Here is a 25,156-nt window from a genome sequence, read left to right as displayed (position 1 = left end):
AAAAAAATGTATTAAGGAAAGTTAACAAAAATGCATTCAGAAAAAGGATGCAGGTGAGCCCTGTTTAACAGGGATGGCGACTCTCCCTCCTTTTCACTCCAGCTTTATTGCTCTTCCTTGTTCTCTTCTACTTTCCATTCTTCTTTGCTGAGATGCTTGAAATGAAATCCCATCATTGCACAATGCCAGTCTGTTTCAGAGCGGTGTGTGCTCAAAGCCAAAACCCCGAGCAGCAGAGAGTTCTTGCTGCTGACAGACAAGATTGCCTAATGACCCTCTGTGGCAGACGCTAATAGAATACTTCCTCTCCACGCTCAAATCAGTGGCCTCTATCTCCAGCCATCAGTTTTCACCACAAAAAGAACCTGTCAGGGGTAACTTGCAAAGCAAGAGAAAATGCTAATGCCAGCTTTAGGGTCTCTCTCTCTCTCTCTCTCTCTCTCTCTCTCTCTCTCTCTCTCTCTCTTTCTCTCTCTCCCCCCTTCACTCTCCCCCCGTGGAACACTTCATAAGAACACCGGAATGTAGGATGCTGCCTTAGACAGAGTCAGACCATTTGTCCATCTTGCTCAGTATTGTCTCCGCAGAGTGGCAGAGGCTCTCTACAGGGTCTTTCTCTCCCAGCTGTACCTCAGGATGCCAGGGACCGAATCTGGGACCCCCTGATGCTCTACCACTGAGCTGTGGCCCTTCAGAATGTAGCTGCAGGATTGGACCTGGAGGCAGAGAGAGAGAGAGAACAGAGTTAAGCTGTGGATGACAAATCAGTGATAGAAGTCCCCCAGATCTATATTTTCAGCCCCTGCACACCTGGCAACCCTGTGAAATCTTATACAAGAGAATAGTGAAACATATGCATATGGCTTCCTATTTCGGTTCCATGAGATATAAATCTTCTTTCTGTTTGGGACTTTGCACGTAATGCCTAAATTATGTGCAAAGCACATGTGTGGCAGAGAAGACCTTCCTGCAAATTGGGATACAATGTAGTATAGTGGCTAGTGCTGGACTTGGACCTGGGAAACTATGATTCAAATCCCCACTCAGTCATGAAGCTCACAGGGTGTGACCTTGTGGTAGTCACTCGCTCTCAGTTTAAATTACATTACAGGTTTGTTGTGAAGGTGGTGGTAGTGAGGATTAGAGTGTCAGTCTAGGACTTGGGAGACCAGAACTGAAATATCCCATGGAGCTTACAGGGTTAAATGTCCATGGAGCTTACAGGGTGACCTTAGGCCAGTCACTCACTCTCAGTTTAACCTACCTCACAGGGTTGTTGAGGGAATTAAATGAAGAGGGGCAGAATCATGTGTGGTATCTTTGAGCTCCTTGGAGAAAATGGTGGGATAAAAATGCAGTAAATAAACAAAATATAAATAAATCTAGTTATCATCTCTCATCAGATCCCACGCACATACAGGTTTGCGTGGTTTATAGGCTGCAATGTTTCCCTTCCGTGGAGCACATGGTGACAAAAGGGAAGCTTTGATCAAGTCACCGTTGCAAACTTATTTGTTCCTCTGCTTCTTGCATAGCAGACGTGGTTTAGTGACCTAAGGTCATTAGCAGAGGGCCATCTGGCCTCTGGCCCAGGAAAGGAGGGCAGCCAGAGCACACCATGTTCCACGGTACAGTATTTGGCACCACCAGAACTTGGACAAACTTTATTTTTAATATTATTTGTATTTTTAGTTACACAGGGTTTCTCTCTCTCCTTCAAGTGAACCACTTGAGTGACGTGTTGCTAATTTCCACCCAAAGAAGTCTGATGAGTGCTGCCTTCTAGCGCGTCAAGATATTAGGATGTTCTGCTGCCGTGCCACAAGGACTTCTCTGAGCTCTTGCAAAAGGATGATGGGCTTCTGTCTATTTGGCAAACCTCCACTTTCCTGGCCCCAAGAGGTTTTTCTTGTTAAAACTCAGCTCATTATTTTGTATTCCCTGGAAATTCCTATGAAAGGTAAGGACATCAATACAACAGAGGAGCCCTGCTGGATCAGGCCAATGGACAATCTAGTCCAACATCCTGTTCTCACAGTGGCCAACCAGATGCCTTTGGGAAGCCCTATTCACAAGAGCCTTCTCTCCCCTTATGTGGTTTCCAGCAGCTGGTGTTCGGAAGCACTGCAGTCTGTGACTGTGGAGGCCAAGCCATTGATAGCCCTCTCTTCCTCTGTGAATTTGTGTCACCCCCTTTGAAAGCTATCCAAGTTAAGAACATAGGGGACCCTCCTAAACCCTAGAAATTAATAAATGCTAGGATTCTGATTATTTGGGGTGTAAAGGGAGAAATACAAGCTGCAAAGGAATTCCTGGGCTAGTCTATGCAAAAGGACTTGGCCAAGCTAGGGCCATTAAGAAACAATAGAGGGCCTTTGAGGGCCATTGGTAATGCTAGAGAACTGTTCTTCCCCCTTGCCCTGAGGTGTGAACAGAGACAAGGGTTTGGAAGCTTGTCAGGGTAGCTAGGTGTGAGGTGACAGGAAGAGACTCCTGAGCAAGGGTTGCTGGGAAGAAGGGCTGGGATTCATTTTTGAGCTGGTGGCTGCAGAGCTGACTGGGAGAGATGTCTTGGGCTCCATGGCTTCACTGCTGTGAGAGACAAGTCCCTCTTGAAATGACCATGTCGTAAGATCTGGAGTCCCTCCATGCAGACTGAAGGAGTAAATACCGGTAGGTGACCAAACCATATTTCTTAAAGCTATGACAGTCTCTGCCATGTCTCAATTCTCCAAAGGAACACAGGCCCAGGGTGAGTGCCTGGAACCCCATGGGCTCTTGCCACCACTAGGTAGAGAGAGGGGCAGGCACCCAACTTTTGTAACACTAGTAATAGCCCTAGCAGGATAAGGTCAATGGCCAAACTAGTCCAGAATCTTGCTCTCTCTTTGTTATGAATTTCCTAAATTCTACATCCATTCTAATTTGGTGCTCATCCCTGCCTCCTGCTGGTGTGAGCTCCATTGTTTATCTCTGTGCTGCATGAAGAAGTCCAGCAGTGATGCCCAGGAATGTAAGGACAGGCCGAAGGGGAGAGGCTTTTTATAGCTTTCCCGAATTTTCCCTGTCTGTGTGAGTCCTAACCAGTTGAACTTGCAGTTATAGCCATTTGCAGGGTGGTCAGGAAGCTTTTTACTGCTCCTTGCTGCTGAATCATTGAGGTGGCAACTCTAAGAGCTGTGTGGGAGGTGCTGGCTAGCCCAAGGACTTCATAAGACTATCCTCAGCAGGTACAGCAGCCTGGCCCCATTGGGTCAACACCAAAGGGGAGATGCCAAAGGTTATAATCTCTTTGAAGTTTGAAGGTAAGGTAACTATTTTATGTTGGGATGATGAGCCCTATGGTTCTGTGATGTTTGCTCATGCCCATACCTAGGAGCAGGCATGTGCAGGGTGCGGGCACTTGCCCTGGGCCTTGAAGGGCTAAGCTGGCCGACTGCTTTTCTGTTTGAGTTTATAACTTGATTCTAACAAGACTCCCACCCTGGGCATCAGACAAGCTCTGCATGGAGTTCCGGGACTGGTAAGGGATGAGGCTGATTCAGTCCTATGTGGTTGGTATTCCTGAGTGAGAGACAGGAGAAAGCTTCATTGCTCTGCAAGTGATAGCTGGGTGGAGACTCAAGTGAGTTAGTTAACTGGGGCTTCACGCTGATGGCGTCTCCTTCCTGGAGTGTGTTTTTTGTGAGAGCCTAGAGCCTAGAATGGTGTTGGATGGAGGAGTATTTGATAGATGAGCAGTATCCTCTTTTCACAGTGGCCAACCAGATACCTCAGTGGGAAAACCCGCAAGCAGGGTCTGAGCACAAGAGGGCTCTCCCCTCCTATTGTTTTGGATGCTGGCATGCAGAAGCATTTCTGCATCTGGCCATGATGGCAGACCAATGCCATCCTGGCTAGTACAGTGGTACCTCGGGTTAAGAACTTAATTTGTTCTGGAGGTCCGTTCTTAACCTGAAAGTGTTCTTAAGCTGAGGTACCACTTTAGCTAATAGGGCCTCCTGCTGCCGGAACACTGCCACTGCCCAATTTCTGTTCTCATCCTGAAGCAAAGTTCTTAACCCGAGGTACTATTTCTAGGTTAGCGGAGTCTGTAACCTGAAGTGTATGTAACCCGAGGTACCACTGTAGTCATCAAAGCCATTCATGAATTTGTTTAATCTCTTAAAGTCATGCAATCACTGGCCATCACTGCCTCCTGTGGGAATGAATGCCTTACCTCAAATCTGTGCTGTAGGAAGAACAACTTGATTTCAGAAGTCTTCCTGAATCTATCAACATTCAAGTTCTAGTGTTCTGAGAGAGGGATTCCTATTATGTGGAGTGGGGCTTACCTACGTCTCTCCCCAATATTTTATTCAAGCTGGCACCCCTGCAATAGGATCTAAGTCAGCCCTGTCATTAATTTCAATTAGTCTCCTCTGAGTAGGATTAAAATTGGATGCAACCCAATGATTATTTTTGAAAGCTTTTTCAAAACACTGCACCTTCACTTGTCCTGGTTCAAAAAGACTAATATTTCCATTTATTGCTCCTGTGCAGATATTTAAAATACATGATTAAAACTGTGACCCTTTTATCTTCTTTGATACCTTTAGTGAGGTTAAATTACTTGATCCCTATTTGCAAATTCAAAGCAATACTGAAGTGAGATGCAATTCTGCCCCCTTCCCCCCACTTCTTCATCATTGGCAGTGTTTCGGGCAAAGGGTGCCCTGAAGTAACCTAGCTGTTGTCTAATTATATCACGTCTCAGTGGAGTCCTTGGCTTCCAGTAAACTGCACAGATCCAGATGTCTGGAGCCTCTTCAATAATTAAAAGGACAACATGCACACACACACACACACACACACAGAGGGGGGGGAGGGGGGGAGGAGGGCATAGAGTCTCACTAAGCCCACCCAAATAGCTTTGCTGGCTATGCAAAAATTTTTAAAACTTAGCAATTTAAGCTTTGCATGTGAGAGAAATGATGAGAATCTAAAATAAGGGAGGACAACATATATTTCAAGTGAAAGAACGGCATGACATGAGCAACACCGGTTAGTTTTCAGCCTGTGGGAGCCATTTTAAAATGGGCCTGGCCAGAGAAACAAAACAATTTTCAGATTCTAGAGAAAACATGCCTTCTTTATGTACCTTGTCCTCCATTTTGACATCTACTACAGTCCTTCCTCAGTTTCATTTCATTTATTAAGTTGACTTACCACTCCATACAACTGAAAGGTTCCCCAAAGATAAATAAAACACAAAGTGAGACAACCCTTTAAGAAGGATGTTGACAAACTGGAACATGTGCAGAGGAGGGCGGCCAAGATGATTCAGAGTCTTACAAGACCACAAGCTTAACATGAGTCAACATGTTAAAAAAAAACAACAACCCCCAAAAAACAAGCAAACAAAAAAAATGAGTCAACAGAGTGATGAAGCAGCAAAACTCCTAATGCTATTCAATGCTGCGTATAGTCTCCAAGTCAAGAGAAGTCATAGTTCTGCTCAATTATGCCTTGGTCAAACCACATCTGGAGTACTGTGTCCAGTTCTGGGCATCACAATTTAAGAAAGATATTGACAAACTGGAACATGTGCAGAGGAGGGCAAACAAGATGATCAAGGGTCTGCAAACCATGCCTTATGAGAAATGATTGGGGGAGCTGTGTATGATTAACCTGGATATGAGGAGACTGAAAGAAGATATGATAGTCATTTTCAAATAAGGGCTGCCACAGGGAAGATGGAGCAAGAGCTTGTTTTCTCCTGCTCCAGAGGGTAGAATTTGAACCAATGGCTTCAAGTTACAAGAAAGGAGATTCCGACTAAACATTAGGAAGAGCTTTCTGATGGTAAGAGCTCTTTGATTGTGGAAGTGATGACCTCTGAAGGTGGTAGACTCTCTCTCCTTCCTTGGAGGTTCTTAAGCAATGTTTGGATGGCCATCTGTCATGGATGCTTTAGGTGAGATTCCTGCACTGTAGGGGGTTGGACTAGATGACCCCCAGAATCCCTTTAAACTTTATGATTATATGATTCTTTGATCATAAACCTCCCTGGGGATAGCATTCCTACAGAAAAGTCCTGTTCTTATGTTGCCACCTCACAGACCTCTCAAAACTTCTGTTTGTTATTTGGACTGTAAACCAATCCTAAGGTCATTTTTAAGCCACACAGGGTTCCTTTAACAAATATGTATTTGCCTTGTGTGTCCTGAAGGATGTCTTCCTCCTTAATTGAGATATGGGTTGAAACCCAGATACTTAGTCCCCTTGCTTTTTGAGGCATCCTCAGAGGAATAGAACCTACTGAAAAGAACCTACTGAAAAACGTATCCAAGGAAGCAACTCTAAACTCTTTTTTGAGGCACTTCCCCCAACAGTGCAAAGTTTGGAATTTCTTATCTCAAAGTATTCCACACTCCCCTGTATTTGCTTGGGTTTCCTAAACCATTAACATTCCATGGACATATTTTATGACTCATAATCTCTTCATAGTTTCAGAAATAGTCAGTTTCTCTCACCAGGGACTTTACATTCCTGAAGGGAGGATTGTGAGCCCTTCACAGATCGACTCAATCAGTTTCAGAGAGGCCTAGATGCAGAGTGGAAATCAGAATTTGCTACATTCAAAAATGAAATTAAGGATGAACTAGAGGCCTTATCAGCTAGCAGATCTTACCTCTACAACTAATGAGGCCGTTGAAATAGGTATATGACATCAGGAAGCCACTAAAAAGATTACGAAGTCTATAGCAGATGTAAAATAAATGTGCAGTCTCATTTTGATGTTAATAAGAAATACAATATTTGTACTTGTTGAGAATATTAAGATCCTAATGACTAACATCAATAGTATAAACACTCACGTGATCATTGCTGAGCTGACCATACATGTTAAATGCTTGTCTTGAATGTGTGATACAACACAACCACAACTTTGCATGGGCTTTGCTTACAAAAACCTACAAATGCAAATGCACATCGTAAGACAAGACAGTGTCATCAAAGCAAGCAGGGGTGCCAACTTGAATGAAATATTGGGGGGGGGGAAGCCCTGCCCCACATAATCACATGGCACGGTACACACACATCATTTGAATGGCAATGCCCATCAATTTGAGGGGCCCAAGCCCCCTCAAATATTTTATTGCGGGGCAAAACACCTACGGCCCCTAGGAGTTGGCTTCTATGAAAGCAAAGAAGTGAATGTTCAAATGGAATTGGAAATGCTTGGAAATACTCAGTTCACTGTGCAACTTTGCAAGCCACTATGCAGAATTGTGTGTGCATTGGATGTGAAATTTTGTTAAGAATTGCAGAAAACATATACAATAGTGTTGGGCCCTAGACCCCCTTCTGGATTGCCAGGCCCCATAAATTTATATTCAGCCCTGTACAGGGGCATAGCATGCTGACATTATTCCCTTCTTTGCCCAAAACTGTGGGGGTGTTGTGATGTTATCAGAACTTTTGGCTCCTTTGCTGGCCTAACAGATTAATCCAGCTTAAACCAACACCTCTCCAACCCTGATATGCATTTGTGTTGCAAGGGCATGGCATAATAGCAGCATCTGTCCCAACCACTGTGCATTAATTAGGAGATGGTGCAGAATGACCTAAGAGCATATTTCAGTCAGCTGGCCTTGACCTATAAAGCATTATGCCTCAACACTACCTTTTCCCATCTGAACCTTCCTCCATGGTCAGAGGAGAGAGGACTCTTGCGCTCAAATCCTGCTTGTGGGTTTCTCACAAGCACTGTGGGATAAATCCAGCCTTGTATAACCTACAAACTTAACTTTAATGCATGAAGCGTTAAGACCATAGAGTAAGCTATCCTGCCAGGCTTAGCTAGGTCACACCCCCTCACCTTGGGAGGAAGGGCTACAAAACTTGTTATCCCACTTTCCAGCAATATTCCATCATGTGAGGTCTTAGGCCATGTGACTTAAGCCATCTTTGTGTTCCTATACAAATAATTTAGAATCATTTGCCTCCTTTGGAACCTAAGTTTTGCTGCCTATATTTTCTTGCTGCTGTATGGAAAAGCACGTGAATCTGACCTTTGATGAGATTGCAAGTAGACCATTTTTAACTTACCAAACGTGTGGTCTCTTTCTACACTAAGGGAAGTGGGAAACTCTGGAAAGGAATTAAAGGGGATATTTTAAAGCTCTAACAGCTTTACTTTGTTGCATGCTTTACTTTGTTGCATGTTTTGTGATTTTAAAGCTCTGCTGGGGTTCTTTCACCAAAGAATACTTGTCCCAAACCTGGATCTTCGCATCCAGGGTATCCTATTTTTATTCTTTAACCAAATTACCAAAATACAAGACACTTTGGGTGGCATAAGGCAGAGCTGTAGCTGTGAGGGGCTAGCCGGGCTTTGTTTTTTTTGCCCCGGGTGAAGCATTCAGAGGGGTGCCATTGAGGCTCCCAGCCTGTGTGTATACAAATGCATAAGGTAAAGGTACCCCTGCCCGTCCGGGCCAGTCGTGTCCGACTCTAGGGTTGCACGCCCATCTCACTTAAGAGGCTGGGAGCCAGCACTGTCCGGAGACACTTCCGGGTCACGTGGCCAGCGTGACGAAGCTGCTCTGGCGAGCCAGCACCAGCGCAGCACACGGAAACACCGTTTACCTTCCCGCTAGAAAGCGGTACCTATTTATCTACTTGCATTTTAGGAGTGCTTTCGAACTGCTAGGTGGGCAGGAGCTGGGACCGCAGATAGGAGCTCACCCCGCTGCGGGGATTCGAACCGCCGACCATGCGATCGGCAAGCCCTAGGCGCTGAGGATTTACCCACAGCGCCACCCGCGTCCCTATACAAATGCATAGTTGGTGCCAAAATGGGTCTTTGACCCAGGCAAAATAAAGCCTGCATAAAGGCATATGGTTAGCCACTGTGAGAATAAGATGCTGGACTAGATGGGCCATTGGCCTGATCCAGAAGACTCTTCTCACGTTATCATGCTGAGAGAAACAGACAGACAGAAAGAGATAGATTCTCTCTCTCTCCATTCTTTCCACATCATTCATCATTTAACTAATTTATGCATCACCCTATAAAAAGGGGGTTATTGTAAAATGCTGTGGGTGCAGATCATGTGTAAGGCCAGTGGCGTAGCGTGGGGGGTGCAGGGGGGGCCGGCCGCACCGGGCACAACATCTGGGGGGTAGGTTTAGGGGGCACAAATTCACGGATTAGGGGGCGCAAATCCACGGGTTAGGGGGCGCAAATCCATGAGTTAGAGGGTGCTACAGGTGCTGACAACCCACGTTATGCCACTGTGTAAGGCAGAGAGCAAATCACATGTTTCTAAATATTTTTTTTAAAAGAAAATTTAACTTCCTATGATGAAATAAAAAGCAAACCAATGGGATGGCCAGTGTATAGTGTGTTGTTTCTCTTGCCTCCTTATCTCCTCCCATATCATTTCCCCATACATTCCTCCTCCTCTTCCCCATATCATTTTCTGAACTCATGATTGGGACAGAACCTGGCTGGCACGTTCATCAAAGCACACACTTTGTTCCAAGAAACCAATCAGCCAACAATTTTTCCAGGGGCTCATCCTCCTTGCTCATCCTGAAGCACGAGATCCAACCATGTTCTGAAACTTTGACATTTCCCGTAATAACTGGGATTGGCGGTTGTGGGGGTGTGAGAGCTGGTACAAATTACTGGTCTCCACTGGTTGGAAGGGGCCCCAGAGCCTGACTCTCTTGCACAAGTTTTATGCAGCTTTTAATGAAATATGTACTGTATATCATCTTCAATGCACGCGCAATTTTGAATAATGGCATGCAAACCTGTGCCGCGAACCAAGCATTCCTGACTCTCTGCAAAAAATCTTTGACAGAAGGATGGTGCAGTCTCATCTTGTTATGAGCATTTGTATGCTTTCACAAGCAAATCCTGTGTGAATGCAACAAAATTGTTGTGTGAGTGTGAATGCAAAAAAAAAATGGTTGTGTGATGCAACTTTGCCTGTATAATACTGCATGTGTGTGAAGGGTGTGTGAAAGGTAATGTATTTAGCTCAGGGTAGCAAAGCACAGACAGATTTACAAGTGTGTGTGCGTGTGTGTGTGTGTGTGTGTGAGAGAGAGAGAGAGAGAGAGAGAGAGAGAGAGAGAGAGAGAGAGAGAGAGAGGTGTCCTCCTGTTAAGCGGCAATGGATTGTAATGAATTGCTTTGAAGTCATTTCAGCACCAGGTGGTGGTGGGGGGGAATAATCTCAAGCCCCCCTCCCCCTCCTGTCTTGTAGTTTGCAAGAACAAAGGTGGCAACTCTAGCTGTCTCTTGTAGTGTGGTTTTGCTTTTCATGCTGCATTACTATTCTTAGCTGTAATAGTATCTCATGAAATAAAGATTGGAGTATAAGTAGAGATGCAACATTTGTAGCTATGGGGAAAACCTTGTTTTAACCCCCTACCCCACCCGTTAACATTTTCTTTGGGAGGAAATGAAATTGTTTGGGGGAAAATAAAGAAATGCAATATTCTTTTTTTTAAAAAAAGTCCTCTTTACATATCAAAAGTCACTTTGCTACTTTAAGGACATAAAATGCATTATGTATAATATGATTACCATAGAATTATCAGGCCTGGCATTTTAAAAGTACCATTTATTCTGACAATAATTACAAACTGAATTTATTTTTTATTTTGTTACAAATGGAGCTATATGCACAAGCTTCTTCCTTTTCACATGTCGGTTCATTTCTTGACTGGATGTATTTCTAGACTGACTCATCTTTATTTTCATACGCTGCACCATGGAGGAATCGAAAGCAGTCAAGAAACAGGCAGAGTCAGAGGCTGTGTTGCGCAAAAACCTTACCACCATCTTACAGAAGGGACATGCAGTCCCAGAACTGCATTCCTTGACCTGAAAACATGTATGTAAAAATGTCATCTGTTGACATTTGGTACTTGCCTTTCCCACACCACGTTACAAATATAGGTTGGGGGACACATGACTTGACAGCAATACAGGGGTCTTTGTAGATCACAAGCTTAAGATGAGTCAATATTGCTAATGTAGTTCTGAGCTGCATGTGTGCAGCAACTGATAGTGTAGCAAGAGCAGAAGATCGTCCTTTTCAAATTCTATTAATAATACTGGGCTTTGAGGTGCTTATTTGTGAAGTTAAGATTTCAGGCTACAGTTTCTAAACTATGCTAAGTATTTCAGATATTTTCTCTAAACTAAAATTCCCCAATGAAGAGAGGTTGCAGCATTTGGGACCCTTCCGTTTAGAGAAAAGATGAAGAGGAGACATGATAGAAGTTTATAAAATGATGCATGGCCTGGAGAAAGTAGACACAGAAATTCTTTTCCTCTCCCTCTTATAACAGGGCATCTTATGAAGCTGAATGTGGGGAGATTCAGGACAGATAAAAGAAAAGCCCTTCTTCATGCAGTGCTAAACAGAGATTCCCTCTCTATGAACACCAAAGTAAGGAACTTAACAAGGGATTTCCATGAATAAGGAGAAGAAAAAGACATTTTGAAATATGCTGTTAGCTAAGCAAGTTAGCTGAAGTTTTATTTGTTGGATTCAGGCTTCTTGGTGTTTAATAAGCCTTTGAGGGTACAACTGTATCATGTGCAAATGCATGTAAGAACAGAGCCCAAAGGAGCTAGTTACACTGTGGAACTCGCTCTCCCAGGAGGCAGAGATGGCCACCAACTTGGATGACTTAGAAAGAGGATTAGACAAATTCATGAAGAAGGAGTGGGCTATTGAGAGCTACTAGCCATGATGGCTATGCTCTGCCTCTCTGGCTGGAGGCAGTGATGCTTCCAAATACCAATTGGTGGGATCCTGCTTGTGGTTGTCCACTGTAAGAATAGGATGTTGGACTAGATGGGTCATTGACCCTATCCAGCAAGCTCTTCTTATGTGTCTGTGTAATGCTTAATCTCCTCCCCGCCCCTGTAAAAAAACCATAGTTGTGAATTATTACTGTTTTGCTAGTCAAACATTAAAAAAGTGCTCAATGATGTTATTCTCTCCTGCTTTCAATGCTCAAAATGCATTTGGAATTTGAGAAAAGAATATATAGAGAGGGAGGGAGGTTTGGGGTTTTTTTTTGCCTTGAGGATGAGTTATCTGGGATTTGAAAATCTGTTCCTCCAGCAGCTGATCAAGCTCCTTACAACACTGTATGGCAGAAAAGAACTATAGGAATGGTACCTAAAAAGCTTGTATGTTCTGCAGCTTGGTAGCTGTCTCTGTGTGTATATTGAAATATAAGGTTGCTATGGATAGTGGCCAGAGCAATGACATAGAGAGAGCTGCCTAGTTAGCAATAAATGTCAAGATGTCACTGAATGAACACATAATTTCATTGTCTTCCTTTTCTCAAAAAGAGCATTGAACATCAGCCAAGAAAACGAGTCTTTGGTGGGAAAGAGTGCATGTGAAACTAAAAATGAGAGAGCAGCTTTTGCCCTGAGTAAATAGTATTTTTTTAAAAAAATAAAAAATTAACAAACCAGTAAAAAAAAGGGTGCAAACATCAGAAAAAGAAAGAAAATAAATAATTAGAAATTTAAACAATAAAGCATCGCAGCCTGGAAGGACAAAAGTATAAAGATATATGGCACAGCTCCAAAACGATGCTAAAGCAATAAAAAGGGATAGTAAAACTCATACAAAGATTTATCTTTACAAATAATAAAGGTATATGGAAACAAAAATGTTCTCCACCTGTCCTGTGAGTTCCATCATTATCGAAAATAAAGGTTCTATATTGAGCGCCACAACCCCAGAGTCATCCACGACTGGACCTAATGGTCAGGGGTCCCTTTACCTTTATAGTCTTAAATGAACTAGACCTTTGCATATACTGGTGACACTGAGTGACCACGTGCCTCAATATTTGTAAAGGAAATATAATTGTGTGTGTATGTAGGCCTTTCCTGGCCCTCATGTTCATTGACAGAGCACGTATAGGTGTGCCCGCACCCCCATTCCACCCCCGTTCTGCCTTCTTCTGGGTCCAAAACCATCTGCGCATCAGCAATTGCGTGTTAACTGGATGCGTTTAAAATGGTCTCCGTGTGTCTGTGTGTGTGTAGGGGGTGTGTCATTTGAACTCTGCCCTTTAGATACTAGTAGTTTGTCAGGTATCTTTTCATGGAGGGCAAATTGCCAATATTCTGTTTGTTATGTATTGAAGTTCTCACCCTGGCCACCAGGAGTATCATGTATATAGTTTTCACTCAGGTCCATGCCAGTTAGTTTAGGTGAGAAACCCTGGGTTGTTGTTGCTACAATGTTGACATCCGGCTGCCTATAAAAGCAGGCCAGCAGAGCTCTTGCTGTTCAGTTCTGTTCTGGCCTCTGAATAAACAAGAGCTGTTTGAAGAATCGCTGTGTCATCTGATATGTTCACCCACAACTTAACACTGTTTGTTGTCTCCAAATTTCTGAAACCCTTCCTACACTTTCCTCTTGACAATAAAACAGTTAGGCTAGATAATAGTACTCTTCTAGGTTTGAGGGGTGGGGACGCAGGTGGCGCTGTGGGTTAAAGCCTCAGCGCCTAGGACTTGCCGATCGAAAGGTCGGCGGTTCGAATCCCTGCGGCGGGGTGCGCTCCCGCTGCTCGGTCCCAGCGCCTGCCAACCTAGCAGTTCGAAAGCACCTCCGGGTGCAAGTAGATAAATAGGGACCGCTTACCAGCGGGAAGGTAAACGGCGTTTCCGTGTGCAGCTCTGGCTCGCCAGAGCAGCGATGTCACGCTGGCTACGTGACCCGGAAGTGTCTCCGGACAGCGCTGGCCCCTGGCCTCTTAAGTGAGATGGGCGCACAACCCCAGAGTCTGTCAAGACTGGCCCGTACGGGCAGGGGTACCTTTACTTTACTTTAGGTTTGAGGGGGTGGGTGGGTGTTAGTCTGGTTGATGCCCTGAGTCCCTTCCAGTTCTCTGGATCCTGTAGTGAATGAGATTAGAATCTGACAAGAGGAGTAACAATTTTCTTTGGGGGGCAATGATCGTAGCTGGCCAGTTAGCTGTCCTCATCAGCATCCCAAAAGGATGAGCCAGGTCCCAAGAGCTACAACAGAGTGATGGGGCCCTCCAGGCTAATGGGTGGGCCTTTCCTCCACCCTTGTCACTTAGCTGCTATTTATTTGGGAGAACAAGAACTAGTGTGATGTGTGTGAACTGAGCTGGAAGCAGGCTGGAAGCCGGAGACACAGAGACCTTCTTGCCCTGTGCTGGATCTAAAACTGTGACTAATGGAGAAGCATGATCTGTTGCATAGGAGCCAACTGACTTGGCTGCCTGGGCACCCACAATAATATAATTGTGGAGGCTGGGCACATGAGAAAAGCCAGCAGGCAGCAGCGGTGCTGCCTCTGAGAGAGAAGCAATTCAGCTCTGTCCTCTGCAGCCAGCAAGCAAGGCACTCTTTTCTTGAGAGTGGAGCTTGGACGCAGAGGCAGAGTCTCTCCAACTCTGAGTCCAAGTTGCTCCCCATGGAAAAGCATATCTCGCTGGCTACAGAGAGGAGGAGGAAGAAGAGCCACTGCTGGCAGCAACAACGCGGACGTGCAATCTCACAAACATACACCTAAACGTAGAATGTATGATGTCACACGCAGTAGGCACCCACAATCATGAGGGCGATATGGCACCCCTGATCTGTTGGGGTGCTAATGCTGTGAGCACCTCCATCTTAGGCTCAGGTTATATATATGTGTGCAACTAAAACCATATATCCTAAAGATACCACATTCTCTGCATTCCAAGAAACTGGGTAAGTGCTTGGGACCCCTTGAGTCTCTCACTGCTCAGAGATTGGGATGGCACATAACAAAGGCCTTGAGGGGATACTGATGTGATTAAGGTTACCGTAGTTGTGACTATGTTGATCTGAAGGGCTTGAAAAACAAAACAAATGAATTAAGTTGCAATAAGGATGTGGAAACACAAAGCAAAAGAACCAAAAACTACATGAGCAAGCACATATTTATTTACTTAAACATCAACAGCTAACAGCTAGATGTAAAAACAGATGTTAAAACTCAAAATCCAAAATCACAAAACACACAAACACTTTTCCAAACCAGTCAGAAAACAGCAAACAAAGAATCAGCAGCTAGTTCTGGAAATGGCAGTCAGATTTCTTACAGGTGCTGATATAAAAAGGGCTTGGAGGACTGGAGTAAATATTTGAACTATATGAAAAGCAATTGTAATAAACAGATTACGCGAGTAGGACTGCAATAAATTTTGTAAGGAGGACTGTGTGAAATATTGCAATGAAGACTATGAAGAGAATTATTAGTTAAGGACGATTAAAAGTAATAGAAAAATTAAGAAATGTAAATAAAGTGATAAAGATTGAAAAATCTTCAGATGTGGCAGATGGAAGTCCAAAACATTGTATAAGATAAGAAAATATGTTAAATGATTGTTGGAAATGATATGTTTTAAAATTGGGAGAGATAGAGATAGATAGATAGATAGATAGATAGATAGATAGATAGATAGATAGATAGATAGATAGATAGATGATAGATAGATAGATGATAGATAGATAGATAGATAGATAGATGATAGAGAGAGAAAGGGCTTGATGCAGAGATCTCAGGAAACCATCTCCCGCTTGGTTAGGGCCATCTACATCTACAAAAACTAAATTGCAGATGCTTCTAAGAAGTCAGCTTCAGATGTACTGGGGCAAGAGGATGCTTTGAGAACAGCAACCTGCTGGCTACTGGGAGATCCATGCCAGTCCTGGGAGGCTTTTGCAGGTCCTCCAGATATCCCATCACCTTCAGCCTGGCCCCACATTTCCTTGGATTCACATTTCCTTGCCTCCTCCCTCTCTTGGCTGCTCACTAACTTCTGGGTCAATTTGTCTGAACAGAAAACAACACTGTTAATTGTCTTCTGGCATTTCTCATAATTTTTAAATGTATTTTTGTTTGTTCTGTGTTCCCATTATAATCTGGATAATGAATAAGCAATATGCAAAAATAATATTTTAAGTGTACCAAGAGCAATAATTTAATTAGTGTAACTAGAACACTTTAATTCATCCCATCAAATTAATGAAGTGTGAGCCGGAAATGCAAAAGGTATGAACTTCTGTGACATGGCTTGGATTTGCTGTTTGCTAAGTGGCTTTGATATTCTAAGTAGAATACAGGACCCTCACGCCACTGATGGAGATTATTCTGATACTACAGAAGCTATGGTGCTCCAGAATGAGAAGTCTGATCCAGTCCAATAAATTTGTTGCACCCTGACTCCCTAAAAGAGACATGTGAGTGTTTCATTGCATGCCCAGGTGCACCCCCCCCCCGGAGCCAGGCCTCAATCAAGTAAAACATAGTCAACATATTTTGGGATTAAAATTGGCCACAACTACATTGAATTTCAGATTTTGAATTTTGGCTCAGGCATTGGGCATGTATCCCTCTCAGTCCCATGTTGGGGTCTGAGGCAAGATAGGATCAGACAGGAACACTGCAAAATGTGCATTTACACAGCTGGCCCCCTTTTCCACATTGCCGAGGGGAATCCTGTGGCCCAACATTGTGTGCTTGTGGACAGAGACTCTCCTCACTAACCCTTGAAACGGGACTCTGATATCACTGCCGCAAAAGGGGTGAGTCACCACATCACTCCTTTTGGACTAAAGGCTTCTGCCCAAGGCCTAAAACTGCCACCCTAGACAGCGAAATCGCTGTCTCGCCACCAAGACTACCTACAGCTGAACCCAAAAAGCCTCAAAAGTCTCCCAACCAGTTCTCAAGGCCCTGTTTCACATCGCACAACCAATGCTCATTCCCCAATGGGGTCAGGTGTACACTATCAGGTCTAAAAGCTTTGAGCTTAATGAGTTTAATGTCTGAATGCTTGATCACCTGGTCACCAAAACGCAGAGTCGCATTATGAATTGCCCTACTGATTTTTGCAATGGCGTAATTGGACCCGAAGGCTGCAAAGCCCCTTTCCAGAGCAAACAGGGAAGAAGCTCCAACCAAAGAATGGTAGTATTAGGACATATTGTCCGAATTATTCGAATGTCTTTGTTCAATGACTTGATTAGGTTGATACTCTTTTGGGCCACCGGGTCATTCTCATTCAGGTGAAGAAGCAGGGCATCTGGGGGGCCATGAGCCGTGATTGTAACTGTGGCAGGAGAACATTCCAAAGCATCCCTCACTGACCCATTCAGTATAAGCAGACTCTTGAGTGGATGCTCCAGGTGTTTGTCTCAATGATTCGCAGCTGCCCTGTGGACAATACTGTGGCCGATGATCCAAACGTGCTTGCTGGAAATATCTGGAAAATGAAGCGGAATCTGTAAGTGGAAGCTGACCAGGGCAGATGTAACCTTTGTAAGCGTTAGAGCGCCAGTTGCCCATTGCCTTGATGCGGTCTGGATCCAAGCCCCAGGCCGCAGCGAATGTGGTAGCCCCGATGAGGAAGGAGTGCCCAGAGAAAGGCCTTGGGTTGCCCCCACATGCCAAGATGACCTTCCGCAATACAGAAGTAAACTGGTGCCTGGACAGAGGGCGGGCATTCACGTGACTCAAGAGTGGGCCGTCTACATCAGGCCTCACTTTCAAGAACCTATGGGTGTCACAGACTGGGCAAGGGCCATTGTGAGGCGAAGGGGCTAATGTCAGGATGGTGCCTCACACCTCAGTGTGACTGATCTGTCTTGGGAGAATGAATTCTAATTTTTAAACAATCCCTGCAGAATGTACAGTGGTACCTCGGGTTAAGTACTTAATTCGTTCGGGATGTCCATTCTTAACCTGAAACTGTTCTTAACCTGAAGCACCACTTTAGCTAATGGGACCTCCTGCTGCCACCGCGCCACCAGAGCAGGATTTCTATTCTCATCCTGAAGCAAAGTTCTTAACCCGAGGTACTATTTCTGGGTTAGCGTAGTCTGTAACCTGAAGTATATGTAACCTGAAGCGTATGTAACCCAAGGTACCACTGTAATATCCTTAATACCCAAGCCTGCTTGAGGTGAAATCGCCAAGCCTCCAGTGCATTCACCAATGCACAGAGCCCCCAAAAAGCCAATGGAGTAGCTGAACCTCCAAACTGGACCAACAAACACTGCACAACTTGCCCCAAATCAACCGCAGGGTCTTGAAAGTAATAGGCTTCCGTGAAGCAGGTGATGCTGGGTGCATGCAACACCAACCCGCAATTAGCTTTTTTATGTGGAATGTATTACAGGGGTCAGGCAGATGGAAACATTTGCTAAAATAAGATATGGCTGCCCTGTGGAGGCTCAGGGTCTTGATCATGGGTAGGCAAACTAAGGCCCAGGGGCCAGATCTGGCCCCATCGCCTTCTCAATCTGGCCTGTGGATGGCCCAGGAATCAGTGTGTTTTTACATGAGTAGAATGTGTATTTTTATTTAAAACGCATCTCTGGGTTATTTATGGGGCATAGGAATTCGTTCATTTTTTCCCTTCAAAATATAGACTGGCCCCCCACAAGGTCTGAGGGACAGTGGACTGGCCCCCTGCTGAAAAAGTTTGCTGACCCCTGGTCTTGATGGTCAAGCCTTTTTGCTTGAGAAAAACCATGTATTTTAGCACGTCAGACTCCCTAGCAGAGTGCCTGTGAGACATGTCACGGCTAAAATGGCTGCTGTTTCTTTAATGCGAATACAGCTGGGTCAGCATGACTCAGCGGCCTGCAGCAGGTTGTATATATAAAATGAGAAATGTTAGTTTGAGAGTTTGAGGCTGAGGCTGGTGTTTGGGTTGGTTGGTGCTAGTGTGTATTCTCATTCAGTTGTGTTTTGCACAAAGACTTTTAAGAATAAAACTCTGCAAGGATATTCTCGTGGACTCTTTTATGCAGACAAGGGTCCGACGACCAGGCTGAAGAGACAAAGGGAGGTCACAACCCTTTCCTTCTTTTTTTTTTTTTTTTTTTTGCTTTTTACAAACACTGACAAGACGAGCAGAACTGGTATCATCTAGTCTGTCCCCAGAAAATCCATAACAATAGAAATGCACTTATTTATTTTAATGAATTAATATCCTGCTTTAAAGTTATCTTTAGATGTATTCAGCATTTGGAGTGTCCTGCCTTTCTCCCATCACCTGCATCCAGTATACCTGAAGGAGCATCTCCACCCCCATCATTCAGCCCAGACACTGAGGTCCAGCTCTGAGGACCTTCTGGCGGTTCCCTAACTGCGAGAAGTGAGGTTACAGGGAACCAGGCAGAGGACCTTCTCGCTAGTGGCACCTGCCCTGTGGAACTCCCTCCCACCAGAGGTCAAAGAGAAAAACTACCAGACTTTTAGAAGACATCTGAAGACAGGCCTATTTACGGAAGATTTTAATGTTTGAAGTTTTATTCTGTTTTTAATGTTCTGTTGAAAGCCGCCCAGAGTGGCTAGGGAAACCCAGCCAGATGGGTGGGGAATGAATGAATGAATGAATGAATAACTATGAAACTTACTCCCATGGGAAGCTAGGATGGCCACCAATTTGGATGGCTTTAAAGCAGGAGTAGACAAATTAATGGAAAAGAGGGCTATTGATGGCTATTAGTCAGGATGGCTATGATCTTTCTCTATGGTTGGAGGCAGCAGTGCTTCTGAATCCGTCACTGGAAACTGTGGGTGAGGAGAGGGCTCTTGTGCTTGATTCCTGCTTGCTGGTTTCCCACAGGCATCTGGTTGGCCACTGCGAGATCAGGATGCTGGACTAGATGGGGCACTTGCCTGATCCAGAAGGCTCTTCTTATGTTCTTAGTAAAACATAATCTAAAATGACACTCTTGTAAAAAAATATTTAGTTCACAAGGGATAGAGCAATACGCGTGCCAGAGCATACCAAAAGCAAAACAAACCCTAAACCCTTGAGTATTTCAAATATAAACACAAAGATTACTTTGGATTTTTATAAAGCCTGCTCATTTTTTTTGGCTGGAAACAAGGAGAGACAGAGCTCTAAACCACTTCTTGCCTATAAAAGCTGGCACTGATAAATTGAGAGAAACACTTCCTTCCAATATGTGTGTTTTTAGGGCCCACTTTATTTTTATGATTGCAGCGTGTTTTAATGTATATCCACCATGGGACCTTAGGGTGAAGAAGTGTGGTGTAGTGGTTAGAGTGCCAAACTACGACTGGGATCCTCACTCTACTATGAAGTTCCCTAGATGAGCTTGGGCCAGTTGCTGCCTCTTAGCCTACTCCATGTATTCAATGTTTTTGTTCAGGTAGAGCTTTCCAGAAGAAAGTGTAGCCTCCATTTTCTTCCTTCAGTTGTCCCTTTCCTGCTCTTTGAGTTTCTCGAAGCACTGTAATATCAATATTAAAACGTCGCAATTCTTTTGCAATGATGGCTGTTCTGAGTTCAGGATGCTCAGTATCTGCGTTATCCAACAAAGTCTCTATATTCCATGTTCAAAAGTTCAATTGTCTTTTATGACTGCTGGGTGGTGACCCCACTGGGTGTGGTAACCCAGTCAAGAAAAATGGGGGGCAGACTAGGGCACCTTTTCTAGCCCCTCCCCCTTTTCAGGGTGAGCAGAGTGGATCCTAAAAAGGGCTGCTCAGTCATGGATACAGCTGCTGAGCTGCTCAACTACCTCATTCCTTGAGTCAGAACAACTGAATCTGTATTCACCGCCCATGTGCCGGTTTATGACTAGGGGCTTCCAGATTTCATGGTCCTGCCCGCATTACCATTGCCAATCACCATGGGACTTTGGGGGGTTTGGGATGGGTTTTTGAAAGATGCCTGTGCGTGAATTTGTTTTATTTTGTGTGTAGATCAGTGTGTGCTGACCATGACACAGTCTTTGCAGTAAGGCTCTATTCCGATGGCATGAGTATCACGACGACTGGTAGATTCCTATCTGCTGCAGCCTTCATCCGCCTTCACAGCTGTTGTAACATGCCACGTTATCTTCTGCCTGTTCTGCCATTGCGCACTTCTTGGATCCTTATTTGCCTAGCTCCTCCCCTTTGACCTTACTGCCTTGCGTGACCCTGCTGGGAGTCCAAGGCTTCCAACAGCTTCTCTCACAAGGGTCATAGGAACGTGAAAGCCTACTCACCATGACAAGGTGATGATCCAGCAAGTAAGAGCCCTTGATCACCCTACATATGAATAGGAAGACTTTTGGCAGTCACTGAGCTAGCTGGATCTAAACAAAATGCACATCTATATACAGTGGTACCTTGGGTTACATACATTTCAGGTTACATACGCTTCAGGTTACAGACTACGCTAACCCAGAAATAGTGCTTCAGGTTAAGAACTTTGCTTCAGGATAAGAACAGAAATTGGGCTCCGGCAGCTTGGCGGCAGCAGGAGGCCCCATTAGCTAAAGTGGTGCTTCAGGTTAAGAACAGTTTCAGGTTAAGAACGGACCTCCGGAACGAATTAAATACTTAACCCGAGGTACCACTGTAGCTGATTTTGCCATTATTATCAGCAACTACGATTTTCACCACTATTGGCAGGTTGTGATATTAGGAAGGCACTGTACATCAATCTGGGGAGCAACATTTTAAAAAAATATTTCAGCCCCCCAATGAATAGGTAAAACAGCCTCTTTTACAATTTGCACATTGTTAAAATCAACAATGGCATCTCAACTACTAATTCTTTAAACAAGACTTTGTTTTGGATGGGATAGGGGAAGTGGACAGCAGAACAGAATTTCACTTGCCTGAGGATTTCTTTTACTTTTGACTGGAAATACGATATTGTAAGCAGCCCACTAAATATCAGAAGCCAGAGAGAGAGATTTGAAAAATGCCCAAATAGTGGGATGTAAGCTGCTTGCCCTCTTTTTCATCGCTTGCAAAATCAGGATAAATAATTTAAATCTGTACAGATTATTCATTGTTTTAAATCAGAATGTGCACTTCATTAACACACCAGCTGCCCATCTACTCTGACATCCTCTTTCTACAGAGCCCAGCCAGATGCCTGTGGGAAACAAGCGAGCAGGATTCAAACGCAAGAACAGTCTTCTCCCATCCTGTGGATTCCAGCAACTGGTATCTAGCAGCATTTTGCCACAGACTTTGAAGGCAGAGCTGAGCCATCAAGGCTAGCAGCCGTTGAGCGTCCTCTGTGTCATGAATTCATCTAAACGTTTTTTAAAGATATCCACATTGGTGGCCATCACTGCCTCCTGTGGGAGCCAGTTCCATAGTTGCTGTGTGTATAACTTTCTTTTATCTGTCCTGAATCTTCCTACATTTAGCTTCGTTGGATGTCCATGGTTCTGTTACAAGAGGAGAAAATTTTTTTCTCTACTCACCTTCTCCATTCTGTGCATAATTTTATAAACTTCCATCCTGCTACCTCTTACTTGAATTTTCTTTAAACAATGAAGTTCTTGACTCCGTAACCTTTCCTCACAGGTGAGTCACTCCATTCTCTTTAACATTTTGGATGCCCTCTTCTGAACCTTTTCTGACTATACAATATCCTTTTTGAGCCAAGGTGATCAGGACAGTACATAGTAATCCCAAACTAAGGAGTTTCTGTAGAGCTACAGCAGTTCTGTAGAGGGAGAAGCAAAGGGAGGAATTCTACCCTACTGTGAGCGTCACATGGTTGGCCATTGTGGAAAATAGAGTGCTGGATCAGGTTGAACCTTTATTCTAATCCTGCGTGACTCTTATGTTCTGCTGGAACAAATCCAATAAAGCAGCACACACTTTGCAGCCTTTTTTTTTTTTACCCTTCCCTTGTAGCTGTTGCTTGAAGTAGACAGCTTGATGTGCAGAGATCCGCATGGCATGCATTTCAGACCCCATGTTAAAATTTCACAAGCTGGCCAGAGGTGTCCTGTTCTCATCCTGTGGAGGAGACCACAGAGCAAAGCAGTAAATATGGCTTGGTTGTTTTAGCACCAAGGATAGCTCCTGGAGAACCACTTGCTTGGGTATGTACTGGAAGTAAACTGGACCTTTTCCATACTTTAATTCCATTCCATTAAAATCATTGTGATTTTTAGTTATGATGATGATGATTGATTAAAATTATTAGTTGCTTTTCCCCATGGCAGCTGAAACCAACTTACAATATTTTAAGCCCAAAAACAAACACAGGCATTAAAAACATCATTAAAAATATAAAAGACAATTCTATTTTTTAAAATAGAAACATCAGCTTTGGAATACTCAGCTCTATGTTGAACAATAAAAATATCTCCTTATATTTGAAAGCTGAAGTGCTAAGTATGTGCATATTACCTATGGTGTGTTATGGAACAAAGAACTGGACTAGATAGGTATTGGGTGAGGTATTGGGTCCTCGTGTCAAATTTCATGGTGTCAGCTTATTCCTTTAAGTTTACGGGGATGGGCAGAATTTTAATGGCTGGAAGCTGTGGTGGGTGGCAGGGTGAAAATCTGTAAAAGCAGGAAATGATATATAATGAATTGAAAAAAAATGTTTAAAAGTACATTTCCAAAAAAAACCAGAGTCCTTTTTGTTGGGGATAATTCAGAGGGAAATTCCCAGGTGTCAAAAAAGACTATTTATATACGCTACTACTGCGGCCCGTGTTTTGTTAGCCCCCAAATGGAAAATGAGCAAGGTTCCAACCAAAGAAGAATGGCAACATAAACTGTTGGAATATGCGCAGCTTGCAGACTTAACATATAGAATATGAGAACAAGAAGAATGCACGTTTAAAGAAGACTGGAAAATGTTTACTGAATACATGGGTAAAAATTGTGTTCGTTTAAAAACGCTGGTAGCATTAACATTAATTCAACGGTGCAAATAAGTTTTGATGGATGTAACAATGGATTAATGAATGGTTTAGTTCATGTAAAATATATAGTAAAATATATAGTTCATGTAAAATATATATAGTTTGCAAAATGAACCATGGAAAGAGAAGAAGGGCAGTCATTGATTTAAGTTTGTTTAAATGAATATTTTGAAATGTAACTTAGAATATATATATGTGTGTGTGTGTGTGTGTGTGTGTGTGAGAGAGAGAGAGAGAGAGAGAGAGAGAGAGAGAGAGAGAATCTGTAAAAGTGAGGTTTGCAAAGCTACTAGGAGCATCCACTAGGAGGGCCAAATCCAGACTATGATGAGGCAAGTGGCTACTTTTCTGTGAAGGAACCAGTTTTTTACAGACAGACTTAAGAACTTGGAAAACATAAGGTTTGTATATATTTCTTATTCATAACAAGGTAGCTCATCACATATTAGGGATTCAATGAGAAAATTGAGGTGCTTCTTGCATAAGGGAACAGTTGGAAGGGTTCGACTACTTGGTATTGATCGATTAATAACAGGGATTATTGTGTCCCCTTCAACTTTTAGATGTCAAGCCTTCTAGAATCAGTGGCTAAGATGACAGTCATCTTGATCTAGAATTTTGTCTAGGGAATGGAGTTCCAGTGCATGTGATTCTCATTTCTCTCGAAACCAACTCCTGCCAATCAAGCCTGTGCAGAGCTTGTCTGAGGCCTGGGCCGGAATTAGAAGGAAGTTATAAACTCAAACAAAAAAGGGGGGAAAGCAGCAGCTGGTCCCTGGTGGGGACCCCTGCCTGGCTTAGCCCTCTGAGGCCTGGGGCAAGGGTACCAGCTTCCCTGTCCTTGCATGGGCCTGTTGCCAATAATGGACAAAGTCTGCTGCACATGGGCTGTACGTGAGACTATTTTTAAGAGCAAACATTTGCCATCTGCAAATCGAGCCTTTCTTCTTCTCACTGTTGTGGGGAAGGGGATATTGCTCTTGTGCTTGAATCCTGCTTTTTGGCCTCTCACAGGGGCATCTGGTCAATAACTGTGAGAACAAGATGCTGGACTAGACGGGCCATTGGCCTGCTCTCACCATCTCTTCTGTTGTCCTCACAGAAACCACAGGAGGGGAGAGTTGCTGTTGTGCTCAGCTTTGGTCAATTTACCACTTAGCTATTCTGCAGTTTCTCTTGGAAGGTAGTGTGAGATTTGGAACAGGTGAGTGATGCCTACAGTGGCCTGGAGGGCCCAAAGTGGGCATGGATAGGAAAACAGAGAGACCAGAACAAGACGTACCCTGGCTGCTTTTGGTTCATATTATTTGCCTCTAATGGTTTTTCATTGCCTCGTTGCTGTCAGAGTCACACAATGGCTTGAAGAATTATGAGTGAGTGGTAATGACT

The 25,156-nt window shown here is 43.8% G+C and overlaps 1 long non-coding RNA gene across 1 annotated transcript; it reads left to right on the top strand.

Moving 5' to 3' along the window:
- Nucleotides 1-3,207: 3,207 nt before the first annotated feature.
- On the top strand, nt 3,208-23,212 carry LOC309362331. Its single transcript, XR_014164918.1, has 3 exons — nt 3,208-3,305; nt 21,949-22,403; nt 22,740-23,212. It is a non-coding gene; the product is annotated as an uncharacterized lncRNA (long non-coding RNA).
- The last annotated feature ends 1,944 nt before the right edge of the window (nt 23,213-25,156 follow it).

The sequence above is a fragment of the Podarcis melisellensis genome, assembly GCF_964234715.1.
Source record: "Podarcis melisellensis genome assembly, chromosome: Z".
Lineage (NCBI taxonomy): Eukaryota > Metazoa > Chordata > Lepidosauria > Squamata > Lacertidae > Podarcis > Podarcis melisellensis.
Note: the sequence above shows the minus strand (reverse complement) of the source record. Positions and strands in the feature narration are given on the sequence as shown.